We start from the raw sequence: 14,843 nt of genomic DNA, 5'->3' as shown, positions 1-14,843 counted from the left end.
ACAGTTGCAGTTTCCTCCACTGGCTGCTTCAGGTTTTTCTAACCTCTGATGATTTCTTCTGTGTTTCCTTCTATGCCCCCCCCCCCCCCGATAAATGCATAGTATGTACCTGTGTATATGTGTATGTGCATGTGTGTATGTGCAATGGATATGAAAATGTTTAGCAAATGATATGGCATATTCATCTATCAGTCAGAGTGGCTGCCAGCTGTAAACAGTACAGCTGTAGTGGAACATCAAAGCTGTGAAGCAGAAGCCATGCCTTAAAGGAAGCAGAGATTCAAAGGTACAAAGAATAGGGTGAGGGAGCCAGTGACAAGTAAGAGAAGAGCAGAACTAGGTCGTGAGTGAGAGAGAGAGAGAGCGAAGCAGAGGGAGGACTTGGTTTCCAAGTTGTCTCTGTGGTGGCTTCCCATCCCCCCAAAGGCTGTCTGTACCATGGTTCCTCTGAGATCCCTGTTCCTTTTTGCTCCATTGAGTCTTCCACTGAACCAGCCTCTTCCCTTGCAAAGCTACCTGGAGGGCCTCTTTAGTAGAAACTAAAGCTAAGTAACTAAAACGAATGGCGTCGTACTACATCTAGTATTTTGTAAGTGGCTGTAGTAACTTTCCCTTAACGACAGGTCCCTTCTTGTCAGTGGATGGAACTACATCATCACTTCTGTGGCATATGGGGTTAGACACCTGCAGCTCTCACACCGCACATGCTCTCAGCCCCAGTGTGCCCCAGCCATTGCACAGATGTCACCTCACATGCACCTGCTGGAGCTGCACCAGGCTCTTCTCAGTTTCTGTCCCCACATGGGGAACCTGTGGGGACCCATTCAGCCCCTGAGCAGGACAGACTTGGAAGTGTGAGGATTTCATCCTCATAGGAAAACCCTTGACCAGTGACTGATGAGAGCCTGTGGGTAAATGCTCCCTGATGATACCCCGTGGGCTGATTCCGAGGGACACGTTCTACACTGTTCCTTAGGGCCCCCAGGCAGATCAAGCTCCAGTTTCCCTTAGTTTCTGGTTTGATAATACACTTTTATATTGGATTATCCTTCTTCCCAGCTGCATTCCTCCCGGTACCTCATTGCTGTTCCCTGAGTTCACTTCTCAAAACAAGCTACCTGTACTCACTCACGCCCTTGGCCTCTGCTTTCTGACAGGAACCCAGTCTAAGTATTGCATTGCCTGGATGCATCCTTATTTGTTAATTTTTTCCTTGTTAATGGACACCTGGATTATTTTCTTTTTTCATTGTTATAACAATGTTGTAGAGAACAGCCTCGTCAGTATGTCTTTGCATACTGAACGCTTATTTCGTTAGGTGAATTTACTGCGAATGAAATTGCTGAGTCTATTTACTGATCAACAGGCACACATTTTAAAGGGTTTTGATACACAGTGAAGCAAAAAACGTATATTTAAACGTTTCATATTTTTGTCGAAAAAATTAGCCACTCACCTGAAGACATAATCTACGTACAAAAATCTGTGTAAATGACTGACAACGTGTTGCATGCTGGCTGCTTCCCATACGTCAGCCAGCAGCAGCCCGTTGTGACTGTGATCGAGAGGCTTGCTTCACTTGGTTCCCATCAAAGTTGATGCTGAGCTCTTGGACCTAGTTTTGCCTACCACACTTTGGGGCTTTTCAAAACCATGAAGTAAGAAGTTGATGAGAGATTAAAAGATGGAAGTTTACTTGAGAGGCTCACTTTTAGTTGTTTTAGGATGACTGTGCTAGTGACAGTGCCACTCAGGAAAGTTTTCCAACGCACGAAGACCTTTAATTCAATCTCTAATGCTTAAACTTTTAAGCTTACTACAAGGAAATTTTTGAGAGAGAGAGAGAGAAATAAAAAGAGGGCACCAACAATGTAAATATCTCTGTGTCAGTATTACTGAAGGAAGCCACAAGTAGGCCTTGGTCTCTCCTTCTCAAGCTGCTGTCAGAAGTGACCCAAGGTAACCCTCCTAAATTCCGTATCCTTGCTGAAGGGGTCTCCCACCTTTGGTGTCACCGCAGTAGAAATAAAGTGGAAATTATCATGTAAGCAAGGAAAATGATATAATCAGTTTTGATAGCGTGTCATATTAAATGCATTCTTATGATTGTATTACCTTGATTGATTATGTACATTTTAGAAATCTTTATATTTTACACTGCACAGTGAGTTGTTAACTTAGAGTTGACAATGGATGATGACTGTGGGTTCCACAAAGGGTACTCAACAGATGCTCGGTTAGATGTATAGCTATGTCTACAGAAAAGAAAATCCTACTGACATTGTTTTGATTTATAGCACTTTTTCCACTACTTTGACGTACAATAAAAATGTTGGGCATTAACTTCTTAGTCAAGAGTGCAAATATTTATAACGTCGTTTCTATGAGAAAATTAAAGTCTGTTTACTTTATGTTGATTTAAAATAACTTTTCCAAGAACTTAACCTATATAAATGAAAGAATTGCTTGTCTCATAACTCTTTTCTCTCTTTGTGTAAACTTATCGAAAATATGGTCAAAAACATTAATACAGTTTAACATTGCTTCTGAATAGGATTCCTGTTGATTAAGTTTGGACAGAAGAGACGGAGCCAGAGCTTGGAGGCTGAGACATGACAGTCGGGAGTTTCAGGTAGGATGTGTGGAGCCATCTGAAACTTTTGAGAATTGAACTAACCAGACAAATTCAGGATTTTTGAAACTATAATCTATACATTTTAGACTGAAAGAAGATTGGGAGAGCAGTCCAAAAACCGGTTTAGGCCTGAGATGATGAAGGCCTAGGCTAATGTGCTGGCTTCGGAAGCAAACATAACGGGAGAAAAGGGATTAGAGAGAAAAGCTGAAGGCACGTAGGGTGCTGGCTAACAGAGGGGCTGGGGAAGAAATGGTCAGAACTGTGACTTGTGTTTGAGTAACTAAGAGTGATGGCTTTTCCACCACTGTATCTTCCATGTCTAAATCAGTGCTTGGCACAGAGTAGCTGCTCAGTAAGTATTTGCTGCAAGAGTGGAGGGCATGTATATCACACAAAAATGAGATGAAGTTATCCATATGTTTCTCAAATTAATTCCTCACTTGATATTTGTGCATCACCCACCTGAGACTCAGTGCAAATACTTACCAACCATATAGCATGGGCTTTTTCTCCCACCAGCAGACCTGATTTGACAGGTTTGTTTTGTAGCATGTACATCATGTTAGCCCTTCGTCTTCCTCTAGGAGTGAATTTTAGCCTCCCTAAGGAGTGATACTTGTATTACTCGTCCTTCATCTTTGGAGCAACAGATGGCTTGCTGGTAGACCTGGCTACCTATTTTCTTCCTCCACAGAGTCATGAAGAGAAGCATGTTACATTAGTATGTACTAGCTTTGTGTGGTGTGTGGGGACTGGAAGGAAAGGGTTGATTTGCAGGGAGGAAGCCTGAGGGGGCCAGAGTTTATACATGTGAAATCATTCATTGAAAGGATTATGAAGTGCGGGGATGGTTTAGAAGGCTAACATCCCTGTCCTTGAGAAACTTTAAGTAGAGGAAGCCAAAAATAGTATGGTAGGAAGAGTCTAAACAGGAAACAAAGAAAACCCAAATGATATTGGGCAAGTTACAGCTTTCCTGGGTCTCGTTTTCTTCATATGTTAAAAAAGAAGGTTGGTTTAGGTAATCTCTTAAGATTCTTTCCAGTCCTAAAGTCTATTATTCCTTTTCGACCTTAAATGCGTTGATGAAAATACTATCTCTTCTTCACCATGGCTTCCGTTCAGCTTCCTTCTGATTACTTACCCTGTGTGCCATGCTCTTCTCGGCACTTGCTTTAAGCCCTTACCAACCTTTTGACTGTGATCTATAGCTTGTTATCATGGCAGCAACTTCTCCTTATTTTGTTAGGACTTAATAACTCAGTCTGTTTAAGTCACATTACTCTGCTGCTGTGTTTGGAACAGCTAGTTTGGTAAGGTTGTAAAAGGTACCCAGGAATTTATTAGGAGCTGCCTCAAACACAAATCAGCCTGTCTACCCTATAAGTTAGTGTGTACAATCCACATATTTACATTCCCACTGTATTTCCCCCTAAGTCACAACATTCCAGGACTTGGTGGCTGTGTTTGCCCTTTCAACTCTAATCCATCACCTGGAACCATCTTTCTTACCTAATGCCACACTGACACATAGTCCTGTCGTAAGCATTAAAGAGTAAGCAGGTATCTGTTAGGTGGCATCTCCCACTTGCTGTTAGAAAAGGTCTGAGTTCTCATATTTTCAATTCAATAGAATATTGCCAGATCATTGCCTGTTCTGTTTTTAAAAGACTACTACATCATTTTCTCTGAGAAACTTCCTAAATAAATGCGTATAGTATTGTTGACCTCAGATTTCTATATGTATATTAAATTTGGGGGTGGAGCTTAACAAGGAGGTCATAGTTTTAAGCTGTCCATGTAGTACTGGCTATAAATTAAATTATAGGTGAAGATTGAACAGAGATTCAGGGCCTGAGGAAAGCTTTTAACCTTTGCTTATGTGTGCAATGGTGTTGACTCCCTTTAAAAAGGCACTTAGGAGAACAGCACATAAATGCTTAGAGGTAGAAAGTACCCAAAGGGAGGTATTGTTTTTGTTTCAGATGCTTGGATCACTGTCTGGAATTAGTGACTACCTCATCTGGGAATTTATGGAGTTCCATTGGGGACTCTTGTTAATGAACCTTTTACTCAAATCAGAGACTAACCAAGACTTTCAATTTCACAGCTTGTTTCTTAGGGGAACTCATTTACCTCTTGATATATTTCACACAGGGAAGTGGAAACTTGGAGAATGCATATTTTCACACACAAGGCATGAGCTTTTTAAATATATAGACAAAAATAAATATCATTAAGACTGAATTCCTTAAAGAGTGCCTATTTGGGTAGCTCTGTTGTCAAACAGAATCCACCCAGTCCAGGTATCTGTGATTGGGGTAGATTTCACTACCGTCTAGTTCTATTCAAGTTGACATGCTGCCGAGGGCTCCCCTTTCATGACCCACTGCTCCTCTGGGTGTCAGGGACATATGACTATCCTGGGATGTCCTCTAGGGGCAGTTCATATGGGATTCAGCACGCTTTTGGGCATGAGTGGGTGTCCATCTGTTCGATGATGCTTCAAGAATGATGTGCAGGCCTTTGTCAATGGTGGCCTCTTACTCTATAGCTCTTTCCCTTGGCCAGTATGTACTTTTCATTAGAATGTCATTGGGTGGTTGATAAGGACTGGCTCAACGTCCATGTTGTTCCCTGATATTAATTACCATGTGGTTCCTCCAGGTCCATTCCTTGTGTTTATCCAAAGACTCACTTCCACCACCATTTTTCTCTCAACCCCAGCCCAAGGTATCGTCAGTTAACCTGGCAGAAGGAGAGGGGCTGGTTTGCCTTTCTCTGTTCTCTCTCCAGTCTGTTATTATGACACAAACTCCATGCCCTGCTTCCTTCATTCTTGCTATAACTGCCCTAATCCTTCTAAGGCAGAGGGTGGGTGCCTCACATCAACTAAGATGGGGTCCAAAGAAGTGCAGAAAATAGAAGCCACAAAGGTTAATATTTTAAGATACTATTTTATTACATATATTAATATAACAATACCTAGAAAGTGTTATGAGGATGTCAAAAGTAATTATTGGAGCAACTGAACCTAGATTGTCAAAAGATGATGGTAAAGGCTCTCCAGGGCATCTGACATCCCTAAGAAGGTGGTGAGAAGCCACAACTTACTTGTGTAGTTGCAGAGAAGAATTTAGGTCAGCATCCTGTTCCTCTTGCTCCCCATGGCCTGGGCATTCTCTTCTAAAGTCTAGGTCTTTTACTGTTGATTTTGTTCTTTACTTGTACATTTGCTCTAACTCTGGTCTTAAGCACTGAGCCTTTATCAACTTCTTTCTTTGGGGGGTTTTGCCTCTCTCTGTATTATTCTACCAAAACTGGCAAGACAACCACCAGAGTTCTTTCTAATGGACTTGGTATCAGTTTCTGTCCTCTTTAGCAAATGGGTTCTTTTTGAGGGATCAGATCTTTTTGTCCTGCTGTATTGATGAGAGAGAAGTTTTAGAGCATTTTCTGGTGTCAGTCTCTCCTTTCTTAGAGTCTTCCATGTGGGCCGGGCCGGAAGACACCGAGTAACAACTTTAAAAATCTCTTGAGTCACAATTGCTTGGCACATATGTGTTTCACCACTTCATTCCCACTCTCCCATTTCATTTACTCTGCAAAGTTTGGCTTCAGTTGGGGCTGATAACTTAGTCATCTTGCCTTCTGGGTATTTCATTTTTGATATTATTTCATACTACAAAAGATGAGGGCTTAGCTTTCTTTCACTATTCTCCCTTGTACCTAATACATATTTATTTGTGTATTTCCTTTCCTTCCATTCTCCTAATATAGATATATAGTTATTTTAGTAGCATGAATATCCAGTAGATGTGTGATTATGATTATTAGTTGCCATGTGGTGATGTTAGTCCCATTTATCTGAGCCATGGTAACATTTACTTGCCTGCACAACTTTTTGTTTCTCTTGAAATTAATAATTTCCATGTTCGTCAATCCGTTGACCTTTTACTGTGGTTATATCAGGAGTCAGTAAACTATGGAAATAAATTTCATTGAAACACAGGCATGTCCATTTATTTATTTATTGTTTATGTCTGCTTTCAACCTACAAAAACAGAGTTAACACAGCAGACAAGTCTTGTTGTCACACAACAGCCTAGCCGACAGTCCCCCCCGTGTCTTTCCTTGAGGAAAGAAAAGTCTGTGAGACTATGCCTTTTTGGGATTTTATCTCAGTGTTTTACACTTTATGTCTCTCTGTATGGTCCCCAAAAGATGGTTTGCAGCCAAAGATGGGCAAGACAGCTCATGTGAGATACAACCTAAGCCCGGCGGAACCGAGTGGGGATCCCCAATGAGCTGCCTTAGAAAATCCGGGAAGGAGTCTTGCCTCCCCTTCTCCCCTGCCTGGGAAAAGCCATTACTGACTCTGGCTTTCCTCTCTCACCTGATTGAGAGAAGTCATGAGGGCAATAAAGATCAGCTCTCTCCACTCATCTCAACGAAACAGTTACAACATGAGACACTTGCACCCCCCCCCCCCCCCCCAGGGAGGTGCATACCTCACCTAGGTTATCATAAGACTTTCCACTCCGGCTGCTTGGGGACAAAGATAATTGGTTTGATTCACTTTTGTGATATGATGGATGAGTCTCACAGACCATGTAAAAAACAATACCACTTCCTTGTATGATTATCAATAAAAGCCACCAGTCGGCCCGATTCGGGGCTCCAGTCTCTGATGACTGCGAGACCCCCTGGCCTTCTGAGATTTAACTGCATTAAGTCTCTGTTTCTTTCTTTCTTAAAACCTAACCCAACGCCGCCCCTTCTTGCACCCTCACTGCCTCTGTTGCGCTGGACACGACAAAGTCTTATGTCACCCTTTATCAATCTGTCTGGCGATTCACTTTATGCTCTTCTATGTTGGATTCTTTGTTAAGAAAGGATCTCCTGTCTTATTTTTTCTAAACATATTCTTGTTACTCTTTCGTTTTAGTGGAACACAATCTCCTACTTACTGAAAAAGGGTATGTGAGAAGTCATTTTTTGAGACCTTGCATGTCTGAAGATGCTTTTTATTTTTCCTTCATATTTGACTAACAGTTTGGCTGGGTGTAAAATTCTAGATTGGAGATCATTTTCTTTTGATTTTGAAGCCTTTGTTTTTCTCTTCTAGCTTCCAGTATTTTTGTTGAAATGTTTAAAGCTATTCTCATTCCATATTCTTTATATGTGACTTAAAAGAAAATTTCTTCGAGTTCATTTTCTCACTGTTGTGACATTTCATAATGACGTGCCCCAGTGTGAATCTATTATCATCAATTAGGTCAGGCATTTTTTTGAACCCTTTGAATCTGGAAATTCATGTTCTTCATTGTGTGAGATGTTTTTGAATTATGTAATTGATGTTTTCCTCCAGCAGCATACTTGAAGGCAGAATTTCTTCACCAGATGAGTGCATAAAATTACTTGGGAGTATTTTTAAGATATGCATGCCTAGGACCCAGCCCTAGAGTTTCTGACTGATATATCTGGGGTATGGCTCTCAGTATGGTCATTTTGAAAAAAACTCTTGGAGGTAATTCTGAGAACTGCCTCTGGATAAGAGCCATTACTTTAGGGCAACACCTTTTAGAGGGTGATCTAAGGAGTCTGGCATCATGGAGCAAAATAGTCTTTGAAATTAAACCCGTGTCCAATGACACTTCCCCAACCATCACATTTAGTTGATATGTGATCTTGGGCAAGTATTAAATGGGATTGATCATGATGATGATAAACCAGCTTGGGTTTTTGTGAGGCTAAATATAAAAATGCCTACCAAAGTGCCTGGCAACATAGGAAGTCCTAGATGTTCTCTCCCCAACCCCTACATGTATGTGATATGAAGAAAATAGATCAAGGTTAGAACTGTTTCTTGAATTCAAGGGAGCATGTAAGCCATAGCCTGTGCTGTATAAGAAGGGCAGTGGGTACCAGGTAAGTAGTTCATGCTTCACATTCTCATAGCACTTGGGAGCTTGATTTACACTATATTGACTCATAGATGTTTAGATCTTATGTCACTCTCTAATTGCTCTTACATAGTTCTGATGGGCATTTTGCCTACCCAGTCAAGATAGCAAACTATGCAAAGGTAGGGATGCCATCCATTAACTCTGAGTTATCCATAGTGCCAAGTACAGGGTTCTGTGTGTTAAACATTTCTTTTGTAGTTGTAACAGCCTACAATGTGACGTTACCCACTCTCCTGGTTGATTAGGGAGACAGAATGTGAATATAACAGAGCTTAGGAGTTTAGGAGTATCTGATCACTAACTCAAATATCCAGCATGATGTTTCTGAGCAGCTATCTGGATGACAACATGATGATTCTGGTTTATTGGTGCTCTGCTTCAAATACCACTTAGGAAGGTAATAGCAACAAGTTATTTGTCTGTACTTCCTGTGACTCTTGTTGGCTATTATCCCTCTACTGTTCCTGGGTGACATGATTGGTATACATTGAACTGCAATATGTGAAACATGCATGGCTTCTATTTCATTCATAAGATCCTTCAGGGCAAGAATCTTGCCTTTGTAACTGATATTTTCAATGCCTAGAATCGTGCCTGGCATGTAATAAGCACTCAGCATAAATTTTGTTGATGAATCTCCATATTTACACATAGTACTGAGTAATGATATAGGCCAGTAATTCTTTGGGATGCTGAGAGTTTATTGGTTTTCAAAATAGAACATTAGTGTTTCTTGCACTTTTGAGAGATTGTGGTCTTCTAGGTGTTTAACCATCGATATCTTTAATCATCTTATATTATCAAAGTTATGAATTTGGGGTTTATGTTATCTAACTTTGCAGCATTGCTGCCGAATTTTCAATTCAGTATAACAAATATGCAAATATGCACCAAACACCTTCCATTTTCCAGATTGTTTAAAATTCTACTGTAATGGTAAATTTATTTAGAAATGGAACAGTTATGGTTGTATTTAATAAGTAGTCTTTAATCAAAAGTATTTTTACTATGGAATAGCTCAGAATTCTATCACATACTTAAATATTATTTAGTTGCAAGTGATTTTTTTGTGATAAAGTTCACATAATATAAAAGTCACAATTTTAACCATTTTAAAGCATACAATTCAGTGGCATTTAGGAAATTCACAATGTCATGAAACTTTCACCACTGTGTAGCCCCATTTTCATGATCCTGAAAGGAAATAGGAGACAGTAAGCAGCCACTCCCATTCTCTCCTCTCCTCTCTGACCCCAGCAACCACTAATTTGTTTTCTGTCTATAAATTTCTCTGTTGTCGGTATTTCACACAAATGGTATCATACAAATGGTACAATATGTGGCCTTTTGTGACTGGCTTCTTTTACTTAGCATAGTATTTTCTAGGTTCATCAATGTTGTAGCACATATCAGTACTTTAGTCCTTTATAAGGCTGAAAAATATTCCATTGTGTGTATCTACTATATTTTGTTTATCCATTCATCTGTTGATGGACATTTGCATTTTTCCCAATCTTTGGTGTGACTAATGCTGCTATGAACATTTGTGTATAAGCATCTTTTCGAGTCCTTGGTTTTGATTCTTTTGTGTATATACATAGGAGTGAAATTGCTGGGTCCTGTTGTAATTCTATGTCTGACTTACTGAGAATGCCAAAAATTTTCACCACTTTGCATTCCCACTAGCAATGTATGAGAGTTCTAATTTCTCCATATCCTTGTCAACACTTGTTATTTTCTGTTTTGTTTCTTTTAATGATAGCTACCATACAAATGATTTTAAACTATTATTAAATTCTTATCCCTTACAAAAATGGGGCATATTTGTAACTTTACATTATATATTTCCTGGGATGTTTTTTATTTTGTTTTTTATCTGTTATTAAAAATGATTTGTTCATTTTTAATTTTCAATCAGAGTTGACATTCAGTATTATTTTATATTACTTTCAGGTGTATAGCATAGTGGTTAGACAGTCCCCACCTGGCACTATACATAGTCATTACAATATTATTGACTATATTCCCTATGCTGTACTTTACATCCTGTGACTATTTTGTAACTACCAATTTGTATGTCTAATCCCTTCACCTTTTTCAGCCAGCCCCCAAGCTCCTCTCCCATTTGGTAACCAGCAGTTTGTTCTCTGTATCTATGGGTCAGTTTCATTTTTGTCATTGTTTTTGTTGTTTATTTTGTTCATTAGATTCCACATATAAGTGAGATCATATGGTATTTGTCTCTCTCTGTCTGACTTATTTCACTTAACATAATACCCTCTAGGTCCATTCATGTTATCGCAAATGGTTAAGATTTCTTTTTTTTTTTTTTACTGGCTGAGTAATGCTCTATTGTATATACGAGGTCTGACAAGTTTGCAAACTTGTTGCAACCATGTTGCTAACTTTTTTTACATCAGCGGGATTAGGGATTATTCATTATGAATTTGTACCAACTGCACAAACAGTTAACCAAGTTTACTATTTGGAAGTGCTGAAAAGGCTGCGTGAAAAAGTTAGACGAAAACAACCTAAACGTTTCACCAACAATTCATGGCTCTTGCATCATGCAATGCACGAGCTCACAGGGCACTGCCTGTAAGAGAGTTTTTAGTCAGTAAACAAATAACTGTATTGGAACACCCTCCCTACTCACGTGATCTGGCCCCCAATGACTTCTTTCTTTACCCGAAGATAAAGGAAATATTGAAAGAAAGACATTTTGATGACATTCGGGACATCCAGTGTAATGTGATGACAGCTCTGACGACCATTCCAGAAAAAGGGTTACAAAATTGCTTTGAAGGGTGAACTAGGCTCTGGCTTCGGTGCATAGCTTCCTACTTTGAAGGTGACCATAGTGATATTCAGCAATGAGGTATGTAGCACTTTTTCTAGGATGAGTTCGCAAACTTGTCAGACATTCGTAGAAATTTATCAGTCTTTTTTTCTTCATTACTGGCAGGAATGTTTAGTTATTAAGGACCTATTGTTATTTTAAGGGACAGTTATTAGTATCTGATTTGAAGCAAATTCTTTATGTCATGGAAGGTCCTCAAATTGCTCAGAAGCACTCGAATCTACCTGAATTCTCTTTGGCGGTGGTTCCATCCAAGCAGCCCCACTCATGCACATACACATGTCATTCCCTGGGGATTATTTCCTTTTTTCTACTCACTTTGGCCTTTGTTTGTTGTTCTTTTTCTAGTTTCTTTAAGTGTAAATTTATATTTCTAATTTGAGATTTTTCTTGTTTCTTGAGGTAGGCCTACATTGCTATGAATTTCCCTTATAGAACTGCTTTCGCTGCATCCCATAAATTTTGGGTCATTGTGTTTTCATTTTCATTTGTCTCAAGGTGTCTTTGATGTCTTCCCTAATTTCATTGTTAACCCATTCATTATTTAGTAGCATGTTATTTAGCTTCCATGTGTTTGTGTGTTTTTTAGGACTTTTTTTTTTTTTTGTAACTGATTTTCAGTTTCATATATGGTTGGAGAAGACACTTGATATGATTTAAGTCTTCTTGAATTTATTGAGACTTGTTTTGTGGCCTAGTATGTGGAAAATATTGTTCAGGTACATTTGAAAAGAATGTGTATTTTGCTACTTTGGGGTAGAATGCTCTAAAAATATAAATTAAATTCATCTGGCCTAGTGTGTCATTTAAGGCTACTGTTTCCTTGTTGATTTTCTGTCTGGAAGATCTGTCCATGGGTGTTAATGTGGTGTTAAAGTTTCCCACTATGACTATATTACCATTGATTTCTCCTTTTATATCAGTCAATATTAGTTTTATATATTTAAGTCTTCTGTGTTGGGTGTATAGATGTTTACTAGGGTTATATCCTCTAGTTGAATTGATCACTTTATCATTATGTAATGTTGTTCTTTGTCTCTTATTACAGTCTTTGTTTAAAAGTCTATTTTGTCTGATACAAGTATTGTTACCCCAACTTTTTTTTCATTTCCATTTCCATGAAATATCTTTTTCCATCCCTTTACTTTCAGTCTGTGTGTGTCTTTTGATCTGAGGTGGGTCTCTTGTGTACAGTATATGTATGGGTCTTGTTTTCTTACCCATTCAACTACCCTATGTCTTTTGATTGGAACATTTATTGCATTTACATTTAAAGTGATTATTGATAGGTACATAGTTATTGACATTTTATTATTCATATTTATGGGTTTTTGTTTTTCTCCCCTTCTTCTTCACTGACTTAGTAGTAATGAATTCCTTTAGCTTTTTCTTTTCTGGGAAGCTCTTTATCTCTCCTTCAATTTTAAATGAATGTCTTGCTGTGTAGAGTAGTCTTGGTTGTAGGTGCTTGCATTTCATCACTTTGAATATTTTGTGCCACTCCCTTCTGGCCTGCAAAGTTTCTGTTGAGAAATAAGCTGACGGTCTTATGGGAGCTCCTTTGTGAGTAACTAGTTGTCTTTCTCTTGCTGCTTTTAGGACCCTCTCGTTGTCTTTAACCTTTGCCATTTTAATTATGATGTTCCTTGGTGTGGGCCTCTTTGGGTTCATCTTGTTTGGGTCTCTCTGCACTTCCTGGCCTTGCATGTCTATTTTCTTCAGCAGGTTAGGGAAGTTTTCAGTCATTAGTTCTTCAAATACGTTCTCCATCCCTTGGCCCCTCTCTTCTCCTTCTGGTACTTCTATGATGTGAATGTTGTTATGCTTGATGTTGTCCCAGAGGTCCTTTAAACTAGCTTCATTTTTAAAAATTTTTGTTGTTGTGGTTGTGTTGATTGGATATTTTTTTTGCTACCTTATCTTCTAAATTGCAGATTTGATCCCATGCTTCATCGAATCTTCTTTTGATTCCTTCTAGTGTATTCTTCACTGCAGTTATTGTATTCTTTATTTCTGACTGCCTCATTATTATGGTTTCCCTGGCCTTCTTTATGCTTACTATCTCTTGGTCAAAGTTCTCACTAAGTTCCTGAAGCATTCTTATAACCAGTGTTTTGAACTCTGTCTCTGATAGGTTGGTTGCCTCCATTTCATTTAGTTATTTTTTCTGGAGTTTTCTCCTGTTCTTTCATTTGGAACAAGTTTCTTTGTTTCCTCATTTTGTCAGCCTCTCTTATTCATTTCTATGTATTAGGTCGATCTTCTATGTTTCTCAGTCTTTGCCGGGTGGCCTTATGTGGGGACAGAGCCCCAGAGAGCAGTTTCCAGGCTCTCAGCCTCACATAGAAAGGTACTGGCTCAGGTAATAAATGGCCATCAACTGTGATTGGATGGCCATCAGCTGTGGCTAGTTGGCTGTCAGCTGTAACCAGTGAGCCATTGGCCACTAATATAACTGCCGTGGCTACGCTAGCAGAAAATGGGGGCTAGCAAGAAGATGGTGGCTGAGCTAGCAAGAGCGGATTACAGTTAGCAAGTTGAGTCGGTCAGTTGGCAGAAAAGCGGACAGCAGGTCACACGTCGTGTGAATCCAGCCTCCAGTGAGACTATAGTGGTATGACTCCCCTACCTATGGCTCCATGGGTGTTCCTTTTTGGCTTAGCCACATCCTGCGTTCTTATGTGGGGAGCGGGAGCAGAGACTCCACATGACGCCCTGCATGACACTTTATGTCATAGGTGTCCTGTATGCCCCAGTGGTACAGTCTCCCTGATCACTTGTGTTGTGTGTTCCAGGAGTGTCCCTTGTGTGGGTTGTGTGTGCCCTTCTGTTGTAGTTCAGCCTTGATTGTTTTGGCGCATTAGTGGGTGGGATTGACTCTCAGGGTGTCTGGCTGTGAGGATTGGCTATGCCCACAGCATATGAACTGCTGTGTGGGGACTGAACTCTCAGAAGTGGATTTACCACAGTGGGCTCCTGTGCTTGTTAAGAACACTCTTTGGGTGTTCCGCTCATGGAGCTAATTGGGTGGTGCTCTGTTGTGATCTGAAGACACCCTACAGGTGTGTTGTTTGTGGTGCCTCTTGGGAGGGGCTCCCATGCAGGCCAAGTTCAGCTGTTGACTGTGACAGCCCAGGGCTACCTTGTAGAAGCTACAAAGCTATATGCAGTTGGTTGCTACCTGTGCTTTATCTGGAAGCACATGGGGGTGACCACATTGAGAACTGAGGCCAGCTGCTACCAGTAGTGGGCCAGGGGCAGCTTATCAAATTGCCCAGGCCACTCCTAGGGCCTGTTGCCACCTGCCCACGGCCCATAAGGCTCTGCCACTGAAAGAGCCTCCTTAGGTGCATGGGGTTAGGCTGATTGCCCTGGT

The 14,843-nt window shown here is 40.0% G+C and overlaps 1 long non-coding RNA gene across 1 annotated transcript in view; it reads left to right on the top strand.

Annotated features, from left to right (window-relative positions):
* LOC109456622 (uncharacterized) overlaps positions 1-7,407 on the top strand; it is a 44,295-nt gene extending 36,888 nt beyond the window's left edge. The window contains exons 6-7 of the long non-coding RNA XR_012498223.1: positions 2,555-2,632; positions 6,863-7,407. This is a non-coding gene — a long non-coding RNA (uncharacterized LOC109456622). The remainder of the gene's footprint in view (positions 1-2,554; positions 2,633-6,862) is intronic.
* Positions 7,408-14,843: the final 7,436 nt, after the last annotated feature.

Source organism: Rhinolophus sinicus, linkage group LG07, assembly GCF_036562045.2.
Source record: "Rhinolophus sinicus isolate RSC01 linkage group LG07, ASM3656204v1, whole genome shotgun sequence".
NCBI classification, from domain to species: Eukaryota; Metazoa; Chordata; class Mammalia; order Chiroptera; family Rhinolophidae; genus Rhinolophus; species Rhinolophus sinicus.
This window is presented reverse-complemented; position numbering and strand designations above follow the sequence as displayed.